The sequence below is a fragment of the Patiria miniata genome, unplaced genomic scaffold (assembly GCF_015706575.1).
Source record: "Patiria miniata isolate m_02_andy unplaced genomic scaffold, ASM1570657v1 HiC_scaffold_27, whole genome shotgun sequence".
Lineage (NCBI taxonomy): Eukaryota > Metazoa > Echinodermata > Asteroidea > Valvatida > Asterinidae > Patiria > Patiria miniata.
The window spans coordinates 5,540,941-5,552,342 of NW_024037066.1; the positions used below are offsets into that span (position 1 = coordinate 5,540,941).

Below are 11,402 nucleotides of genomic sequence, written 5' to 3' on the forward strand. Positions count from 1 at the left end.
TCAGACTTGAATTAAGACCAATGGAGTACTGAAACTGAGTACTGAAAATGTGGTCTACTTAACTGTAATAGGTCTCTCTCAAATGACGTCATTTCCTTCAGACCAGCCACGTGCATCGGCATTTTGAGTGTCGACTTGCATAACGCACATCGGCTGCGTCGTATTTCAGACACATTTTGAGCAACAAGCGCATGTTTGGAACATTTTTAACGCTGCATTTTCAATGCGTGCTTGTTGCGTAAAATACGCAGTAGCAGTTCTCCTACAGAGATGACCGTCTTTGAGAGAAACCTATGGGCCACCAACAGGGGGTCTAGTCTCGTTCCAGTTGAAAATAGGTATGACTGATGTACAAGGTACACACCTCCCAACCTGAAGCTGGGTCTATGCTGAACATGTGTAGTCTTGGTTCAAGATAATGGATTTTTTTCCTGGTTAGCACATGCTGTGATATAGTATTCAAGTGAATCAGGATGATACTCCTGCATCTTGAGCCAAGACTAACTGCCCTTACATCATTTCTAAATTGATATGACATTAACCTTATAAAAAGAGTTCATTTCTGTAATTAATATGCAATTTTCAGGAGCAATTGAATTTTTGACATTACGTGGGCAGGTTTTGAGGTCTTGTACGATTTTTACCAAGGTCAAAATATTTTTTTATACGAATTAAGGTCACTGTGTATTGTATATATAATATATTGGCACTTCATGCTGCGCATATTGTTGTACATTGGAAGAATGGACAGTAAAGAGTAAATAATGTTCAGACAAGAAAAATGTCTTCGAATGTGCAGTTTGTTGGCGTCCGTGTCTTTGTTTGTGTCTTGAATGAGGAACAAGTGTTTTGGGTAAGATCGGCCGAATTCGTGGGGCTTTTAAACATTCGTCAGAAATTCAGCCGATTTTTTTAGCTGAATAATGAAAAATAAATGAAAAAAAAAATGGTAAAAAGTGACAAAATGCCCCCAAAGTCTGATAAAGTATGCAATAAAGTATTTATTCTTTACATATTATGCACATAAATACTTACATATACGAGAAAAAACACCTACCAACCATGTTTTTGGCCTTATTTTTTCAACACGACATCCAGGTCGCAAATTGTTTTATGCAACCAAGAATTGTCGACTATCCAGTTCCGTAGTGTGACGTCATCTGAACTAAACCACGAGTACTTCACACGATGTAGCATAGCACAAATGGAACCGGAAGTTAACACAACTTGAGCGTTTATCCAATGGCGCTAGTAATCAGTGGTGCGCGCATGTGTATGATGTTTTCACTAACGAACTGGATAATGTGCATGCATCGGTAACGAAATATGGTTCTCGGACTAAAGTTCCTTTTTTAAGACAACACTCGAGAGCCATGAATAAAATAAAAAAAGTATTATTTCATCGATGCAGAAGAAAAATTTGCATTCCAGCCACGAAAGAGTTGAGGTTTGCAAAACTTTTCTTCATGACCTTTTTTGGCAAGTTTTTGTCCTTGTATTAAGCCCACAAAAAAGTGCATTATGAGTGGATTTTTGCATATATAAATACAACTACAAATGACCATGGAGGAAATGACTTAGGTATTGAATACTCAATTTTTATTGCTCTAAGAGAATTCATTGCTTTACTATATCACCGGTGGTGAAAAAGGCAGTATTTTTATTCTTTGTTGTATAACAAGGCACACGTATTTCTAAACACCTTTACAAGTAAAGTTACAGCGCACTGTGACACAAAATATACAAAATATACATAACTTTACAAATAGATGTGGCACTCCATAAGGCTTGTAAAGGCATTTCTTTTTAAATATTTATATTAACATACAACATGTATTGCTTTCCTCTATGGGCCAAGTCAAATAATATTGCTAAATTAGGGGGATTTTCGCTACTGTTATCGGTCAAATTCATGTACAAGGTAAAGATATATTCTATTTAATCATTCCAGACTTCTATTTTTTTCAAATACTGGCTTTGTCAGACATCCATTGATGACCAAAAGCCAATAGACAATCCATTAACCCTCCTAAGTATGCAATCATACATTCTGTGCCAAGTAGTCCTTTCAGTCAAAATCAATCAAGTGACTGGCTGTGACTGTTATGTAACTTGATACAGCTTCGCTTTGACTGTAGGTGATTGTAAAGCCAGCTGTGCCTACCTCTTGCCTGCCCTGCTTTGTCTGTTCATGGTCTGTTGACTGAGTTTGACTGGTCACAGTGCTTGCTTGACATATGTGACCTGGCACCACAAAATGGGTGGTTGCAAAATTTAAAAAATGAGATTATGACATTTCTGGAAAGAGAAAGTCATAAGCTTTTAAATGATGTATTGTCTGTTGCTGTAGCTTGTTCCCAGCTGTTGCTATACCCTTTTGAAATTGATAGAGTCATGCCCCATTGTTTTAAGAAAACAAGGCTTAAAGTTTGTGAACCGTGTCAACTATACTCACAGTGCATGTGACCCCAAATCACACTAGCAACCAAGATGTTCCTTTTGCTCAATCGTTCAGCACAAACGTTAACTGTCAGCGAAACACAAAAATGTATCTTGAGGACCTACATAGTACAATAGAATTTAAAAACATATGTACATACATAACAGGTCAACAGTAACAGCATGTATAATCACCCTCCCCCCCCCCCCAGAAAAAAAATATCCAAATGTTTAGATAAAAAGGCACTTAATGAAATATTTATATTTCAAAATGGAAATGTTTCCTTTGCTGTAGCTCATGAAGACAGAAATCATTGTGATCCCTTAAAAAAAGTGACAAGAATATTAAGTAAATTAACACACATCGCAAATACAAAGGGAATATTCTTTTCTTAAAAAGAGGCCTGAACATTTTCTATTTCTGACAATTAAATCATTAGAAATATAACTTTTCCCCAGCATATAAATGTAAACAGTCAAACACTTATATGATGTAATTATAAATGTCAACCGGGCTAGGCAACATGCTCTGATGACCCTGGACCTGTTTCAATAATGTTATGGTTTGCTATGTTGACCTGGACCTGTTTCAATAACTTTATGGTTTGCTAGTGTAAACAGCACAATACATTGAGCACCTACATTTATTTTAAGTACATTCAGGGATGTGAGTGACCACTGATAAAAATAGCTAAAAACAGCTGAAAAAGGTGTAAAAAGCTGAACTTTGGCAATCTGCTATACTTTTGTACACAGCAAGTGAGGGAAAAAAGCTGAAATCCAAAACAATAAAAGCTGAAATCAGCTTTTAAGCTGAGATTTCACACCCCTGTACATTGCAGAACAGATCTTTAGACAAGTGTCAGGACCAGTCCGAGAATTCAGAAGATCATTGTGCAATTAGTCTCTAATGTCAGAGATCCTAAACAACGCTGGCAAACAGAAATGTAAGTACTCCTCTTTGCTGACTTGAAGAGGCTTTGACCCTGGACTTTCCTCCACTGCTAGAAATAAGAAGTGGGAGACTGGTGGAGTGGTTCGCTCCTGGTGTGCAATCCGTGATGGTGAAGAAAGTCCACGATGATGGGGTTTAATTGTCTTGCTCCTGTGCTTTTGACTCTTAATTTTCTGGAGAACCAAGAACCTTGAAGAAAAAGAAACAAAAGCTGAATTGAGAATGATGATGGTCTAGGACAAAATAGTTGGGTGTGCCCATATTGACTGGTGGCGGTGCTGGTGCAGTATCCTCCCAAGACATTGCCGAAGGGAAATGAAAAGCTCCCTGGATTACCCTGGGATGCTTAAGTTTAACAGGAACCCTCAACCATAGCAGCACAAGTTCAAAGCAGATACATTTTTCTCATTGTTTCAACCACAGATTCCACTTTAATAGACAACTTATAAATTTAGCCAAAACACAAATAATAAAGAACTAGTACATATGCAACATGATTGTGTCATACATTCTCAGTTAATGGTCAACAAGATAATTGCCAAGCGAATCGATTTCGGCCAATCCAGAGGCAGAATCTTTGGGTGATGTATTGTAAAACGTATATGCTACTTACTCGTCCATACATTGTATTCCAATGGCCTCTCCTTCCTTCCTGGAATTTTTCATAATATTTGTTTCCTCAAGTTGATGAACTTCTCTCAGTAAAGTTCCTCCGTCCCTGTTTACAAATTGATGTTTGAAGTTAGTACAAATTGGAAATATCATATAAAAACCTGTCAGGCCTGTAAAATTGTTGACCCATTCACCATTGTATGTAAACCTTATTTAGATGTAGGGAAATTTGCTAGTTAGAAATAAATAAGTACAATCTTAAGGAATTTACATAAAGGGAAGGACTTACATAATCCAGGATCACGGAAGAATTAGGGCCGTCTCCACTATACCGAATATTTGAAAATCTGATCATCAACCAAATATTTAAATAGTTTTGAATATTCGAGGAAAAAGAAGAAAAGTTGTGGCACTTTATTGCCAGATGCCACTTTTTTTTTAATAAAAAAAAAATTATTGTAAAACGCTCTAGCGGTCCATAATTGATATTGATCGCCGCCCTTCGTGTGCAACTTTTGACTGGCTCTGCAAGCAGTTGCAGGTGGCCTGTGTAAAAATGAATCAGAGAGTTTCAAATAATCAAATATTCGGTGGATTCGTACATGTAGTTCCGAAAAATCAAACACTAATTTAAGTTATTTGTAAATGGACAGCCCTAGAGAGAATTGACAAATTGCAATGCGAAAGATAAATGTTCATCATCTTCACACTCCCCCCCCCCCAACCCTCCCCAAAAAAAATCCCCGCAAAGAAACACCCAAAACACTACATGATTCTTTCCAAAAACAAATTCATCAATAGTTCCATGTACATTTTTTTGGTAAGATAATAATTCTGTGTACTGTACATATGTATAGGCTTACAAGTACTCATGTAAATGACTAATTAATAGTCACCAGCAACTTTATTCTAACTTGTTTGATCCAACCTCATTCAAGTTGGCAAAGAACTACATGTAACTGACACTTACTGACTCTGTCATTGTTTTCAAAATTTGATGTGAATAGTTGATCCACATTGAAGCTAATAATAGCCGGTGTTCTTCATTTTATCCCATGTCATTGCACACCATTTTCTGATCACAAATACCTTAGTCCATGTCAAAGACACTGATAGCAGTAACTACAGGGAAGAGCTCTCTAACTTCAGCAGCAAACTTTGTTATAATGTAACAATGGAACTTGCAATACACTTACAGGCCTTAGCACAACTTGACCATAAAATACTGCACATTGTTTTGTAGGTAGCCTTTCCTGTTAATTAGCCTCATACATAAGAGAGATAGTAGCTCTGAGCTCCAAATAGGGTGGGTGGGGAATAGGGTGGTGTTGGGGAGGGTGGGGAAAGGGTGAGGCGGGGTTGGATGGGGTGGGGTGTGGTTGGGATAGGAATGGGTGGAGGTGGGGGGAATGGGGACAGGGTTGGAGATGGAGACTGTGGGGAGGGATGGGGATTCGGTGGGGACGGGGTGTGGTCAACATGGTGGCTGTAGTACGAGGACCTTCACTGTACATGTATGTCAAGATAACACAGGTATCCATACCAGTGCTTTTAAGTCTTAAATAAACGGAAATCTTCCCTAGCTGGTTGCAAGTACAATGTTTTCAAAAAGATTCATCAGCTCGCAGAGCCCCTCGTACTCCAATTTTATTATACATCCCATAAAAAGAAAGGAATGAGGAACGGCCCTGCTGATGCTGATAGCATTCCCATCCCCCTCCCACCCATGTTTTAAACCCTTATTCACGGCGGCAACTTTCTTGGAATGACTTTGGAACTTTCCAACAAGTTATTAGTATCAACAGATTGTTCCCTGAATTTTGCTCGCACAAAATCGGTTCTTCCTTGCTATTTTCCTAGCCAGAAAACCACTTCTATTTAAGAAAACACAAGTCTGATAAAAACTTTAATGCATGGTGGCGGCCAAACTCCATTCTATTTAACTTAAAATGTAGTGGCGACATAATGATTACGCCCCTTCCTATTAAACACAAGTACATGAAGAATGAAGGCGCCACCTATTGCCAAGAAAGATACAGTTACGCGACGGGCGACGGCACGACGCGACTGGCGACGGCACGATGCGACGGCACGACACGACGGGCGACGGCACGACGCGAAGGGCGACGGCACGACGCGACGGGCAATGTGTGCGTCGCCTCTTCAAGCAGTCTACTTAGAAGCGCCGAGGTAACAGGCGACAGCACGACCCGTCGGGCGACAGCACGACGCGACGCGACAGGCGACGCGACGGGCGATGGCACGACGCGACGGGCAATGTGTGCGTCGCCTCTTCAAGCAGTCTACTTAGAAGCGCCGAGGTAACAGGCGACGGCACGACGCAACTGGCGACGGCACGACGCGACGGACGACACGACACATGACGGCACAACGCGACGTGTGAAGGTGCGTCGCTTCCTCATGCAGTGTACGTGCTTAGAAACGGTAATTTAAGAGGCGACGGCACGACGCGACGGGCGACGCGACGGGCAACGCGACGGACGACGCGACGGTACGACGCGACGCGACGCAGATTTGGCGTCTATAGAACACCATACGTATGGATAAAAGACAATTATAACATACAATGTAAAACATCAAAATACACAATACAATTACAATGGCTATCAGGAACAACTAACATACGTACATGTACATTCATATACATGATTTTTAACATAAAATAGTTCGAATTTGGTGGCAAAAGTAAGCTCTGGCAATGAGATAAATGTGGCTAAAGATATGGCAGCTCTGACTTCCTCTGATTGGGCGGTCTATCGTCTCAAATCACCACAGCTTTTGCTGTTGGCCACGTCTTCTCCGCCACAGCTTTGATGGGCTCACCTCCGTCAAGGGCACAGTAGTCTATCTTTTTCTTCGTCCTTAATTCCATCAGATTCTAATAAGGAAATAAAGGAATTAAAAAACATTTATATTTTATTTTTTCCTTTTCTAAACATGCATACGGGGTCTTCAGCTTGTTGTTAGGCCATCGCATGAACATAACAGTAAATTGCGTTCCTTTTTGAGTTGATACCTCCAACCAAGTTCAACTAGGCTGCTAAACATTACAGAAATATCTACATTAATAATATTTAGTCAATAAAACATGTGCAATTAGTGCACACCACTGTTCACCCACGTACAAACACTGTCTAATCACACCTAAACAAAAGTGGACTTGGCCAGAAATCACAGCGTGCCTGCACCCGATTTCACGAAGCGCTGCGACGCGTCGCAACTCAAGTTACGACGTGTAACACGTCGCAACTCGCGACGCGTCGTATCTTCCATTTCACTAAAGTTGCGATGTGTTGAACGCGTCGTAAATTCCTTGACAACGGCTTAAAACACGTTGCAAGTTACGACGTGTCTAGTGGTCATCGCAAAATAAGAAGAGTCATTTCTAAGCCAGTTTTATGCCACAAACATTACATTAACAAGATTATATAATACCGAGGCAATGTGTGTAAAGTTGTAAATAGAAAATTCATTGAATAATTATGAATTAGACCGAAATATTAGAGTTGAAATTTCAAAGTAGCTATACAGTCCAATGAGAGCTTGTTTTCCTTCAAAATTGCATCGCACGGCCGCCAGTTTGTTTTACGTTTTAACAACTTTCGAGCTGAGTTCCGACGACTCTTTGTTGAATATCAGACGACTATTTACTGTACACTGCCTAAAGACATAAAACAGTCACCGAGTTGTGCTATAAATACACCTACGACGCGTCGCACTTACGACGTGTTTAGTGAAATGGATCGCAGGACGCGTCGCAGCTGTGACACATCGTAGAGATACGACGCGTCGCAGCGCTGCGATGCATCGTAAGTTACGAAGAGTTTGATGAAATCGGGTGCTGGCCTTGCTCAAGCCACGCACGGCGTGCCAAGAAAGCTGCTTCCATTGCATAAGAAGCCAACATTTACATCACAGTTACAATGTCTTCTGATAAAGTATCTTCATATTTGTTTAGATGCAGAGAATCTTTATACTGTAAGCTTGAATATCATATAGTTTTTAGAGTCCCTGAGGAATTGTAAAGGGGAGAACTTACCGGAGAGAAACAGCAAGTTGGCAGCACAACGATGGGAGTAGGTCGATTATCATCTGTTGATCGTACACGTTCCAATGCAGTTTCAAAAAGCGCTTCTGATTAGCGCAAAAAAATTTAGGCTGAAATGGACGGGCTTTAACATTGGCCAATCAACTTCATTTTTACATTGGACAAACTCATGCTGTTTATTTTGTAGCTCGAACGAAAGAAATCGGTAGAGGGCGTCCAGAATTGTGAGTTCATATGAGCCGCGTTGTGTGACACGATTCTTCGTGAACATCGTTTTTGCATTGTAAAATTGGAGATACCGACTGTTTGTACTTGAAAAATGACGGATCTTTAAAGTGATTAAAAAATAATCTAAATATATATTTAAAAAGAGGAATAATAAACTTTCAATTTGCCGAAAGAACGAACTTGAAAGCATCGATCGAGGGTTCAAAAGTTATGTTCTCAAAAAGGAAAAAAATCGTGCGTTTTTTGAGGTTTTCTGGAGGATTTCCGCTTTGCACAAATTGCAGCGGAAGCCTGTCGCTTAGGTTGCGCTAAGAAATTCATATGGACGCGATGGTACGACGCGATGGCACGACGTGAAAGCACGACGCGACGCAGATTTGGTGTCTATCATGTCTATAGCCCCACTAGTGTGGCCGTCGGTATGCTGCGCTGAACCTAAGGCCACACACCGTGGTCCGCGCACTACTGAGGACGTTTTCATAAAATTTGCAGGGAATTTCTGACATATGGTTGTATTCTACGATGTCCCATCTATCACTTCTGGGATGCTTAGGTGTAATGATGTTCAATTTTCCGAGATATTCTTGAATCTTTCTGGAGCCCATATGCACTCGTGAAACGTTTGGTGATGGCAGCCATTTTGAATGTGACAAGAGATGACCTCAAGCTGTGACGTCGCGTTTATGCAAATTGCTTGTCGAGCGAGGGCGCGAGTTGCAAATGCGACGGCTGTTTCCTGTACCATGCATTTATCGTCTGGGGGCCACGTGCACTGATCTCTATTCAGGATCTACGGCACTTCCCAAATCTCGATTTTCTTTTCCAAACGAAATTCAAAGGATTATAATTTTCAGTAAAAAATAAATTACTTGTTTGTTTTTGCAGGCCTTTGTGTCTTTGGTTTTAAGTGGCACATTTTGTTTCAGTGAGGAAGTTATTAATTTGAAATAACTATTTAGGCCTTTCATTTCATGTATTAAATTGTTTGGTTTTGTTTAATTCACATGCTGGCTTTGAATTTTGTGGGATTTTTTTATGAATCTGTTTAATTTTAATAATTTTTAAAACTTTTTTCCCCCGTGGAACATCATAGTCGAACATACCGGCAGCTACCTGTAAGGCCTTGAAGGATAATCTTCCCAGAGCTCCAACACTCCTTTTTGATGATTGACAGTGCATCTATTTGTAGGGGATTAAACTTGATCATTTTTTAATTCACATGCTGGCTTTGAATTTTGTGGGTTTTTTTTACGAATCCGATTAACTTTTTATACTTTTTTGATTTAACTTTTTGTTTAATATGGAACCTTTCGTTTTTCTTGCAGTGTATGCAATGGTGTTTATGTGGGTTTTTTTTTTAAAGAGATTAGAATAGATCGTTTTTATATCTTATTTATTTTATTTATTGACATAATGTTTACTTATATTCATTGAGTTAATAATGTTATGTTTGAAAGTGTTTATGTTTTAATGCCATACTTTCCAATTTTATTTTTCTATGAAGATCTGTCTGTTCTTAATTTGTATACTCGTTACGTTGAAGTTTGGATTAAAAACGAAATAAATTGCTGTTAAATTTAGCAAGATGGTGTGAGCGATGTCAATTAATATGTTTTAATGAAAATAAATAATTGGTTAAACTTTTAAAGCGAAATATGTTTTAATGGAAACAAATAAAAATAATAAATAATTAATTACACTTTTAAAGCGCATTTCAAAATAGCATTTCAATGCGCTTTACAACGACAAAAATGTTATACTGCTGCAATACAGATATGAGATAATTTACCTTACAATTACAATGAAAATTTATACTAAACAGCATCACTGTAATAACAGATGAGAAGTGGACAAACTTTATGAAATGAATGATTGAAAACGATGTCGAATGATTGAAAACGATGGGTCCGAGTTGGTCATGCATGGGTCCGAGTTGGTAGTGGGTCCGAGTTGGTTGTAGACCCGAGTTGGTAGTGGGTCCGAGTTGGTCGTGGGTCCGAGTTGGTAGTGGGTCCGAGTTGGCATGGGTCCGAGTTGGTAGTGGGTCTGAGTTGGCATGGGTCCGAGTTGGCTTGGGTCCGAGTTGGTTTGGGTCCGAGTTGGATCGAAACCAAACTAAAAGTCCATCACCGATCGCGAAAGTCCATCACCGATCGTGAATATGCATCACCGATTGCAAAAGTGTATCACCGATTCGATGGCGTTCCATATGAAGCGCCCGCAAGCGTTCTTAACTCTTTCGCTACGGAATTTAATTTACCTTTTTTGTCCCAACTGGACGTAATTCAAAGCTGGAAATTCGGCCGAGCGTCGATGTGGGCGCCGCCATCTTTAAATGTAGGCATCTTCGTAAACAAACTGCCCACAAATCACAATAAAAAGTGCGTTTTGGCGGTCATAACCAAGAATTGGTTCGGTGGTTTCTCTTTGGTTAATTGTTTTGGGGATTTGAGTACTACATGATCCATGTGTAATTCTAACCCAATTAAAATTGCCGAAGAAATTCACAGACAAGAAACCACCGGCAGCAACCTCGTCCCCAGGGTCTCGAGCAGTACGCGCCCACGCGGTTGGAAATAAAGTAAGAACTGGGGACGAGGTTGCGCTGGCAGCGGCTCAAACCAGGGTCAGAAGCAACCTCGTCCCCAGGGTGTCGAACAGTACGCGCCCATCACTACCTGCTCTCTGGGTGTCGGACGCTTCGCCCCATTTCCACGTCGCCCCATGTCACTTCGCCCCTTAACCACTTCGCCCCATCCCCACATCGCCCCATCCCCGCTTCGCCCCATCCCCACTTCGCCCCATCCCCACTTCGCCCCATCCCCACTTCGCCCCATCCCCACTTCGCCCCATCCCCACTTCGCCCCATGTAGTATGAAAAAGGTGAAGGCTAGGGGTGCAGACCAAATAAACTGCCAAAGACCCCAGATAATAAATGCTCCCAATTCTAGAAACTTAGGAAAAATACAAACTCTCTGATGAGGTGCTCGAGACACAGATGAGAGAAATGATGGCTCGCATTCAGAGACGCCTCTCCTATTGGCTTGTGAATCATCAGCCGCTGAAAGCGGCTGGATTCAAAAGAATCCGTAGGTATGG

At 40.5% G+C, this 11,402-nt stretch overlaps 1 long non-coding RNA gene across 1 annotated transcript; it reads right to left on the reverse strand.

Annotated features, from left to right (window-relative positions):
• Window positions 1-1,577: 1,577 nt before the first annotated feature.
• Window positions 1,578-10,848, reverse strand: LOC119734626. Its single transcript, XR_005272085.1, has 3 exons — window positions 10,564-10,848; window positions 4,008-4,112; window positions 1,578-3,583 (listed from the first exon to the last, which is right to left on the reverse strand). It is a non-coding gene; the product is annotated as an uncharacterized LOC119734626 (long non-coding RNA).
• Between the last annotated feature and the right edge of the window lie 554 nt (window positions 10,849-11,402).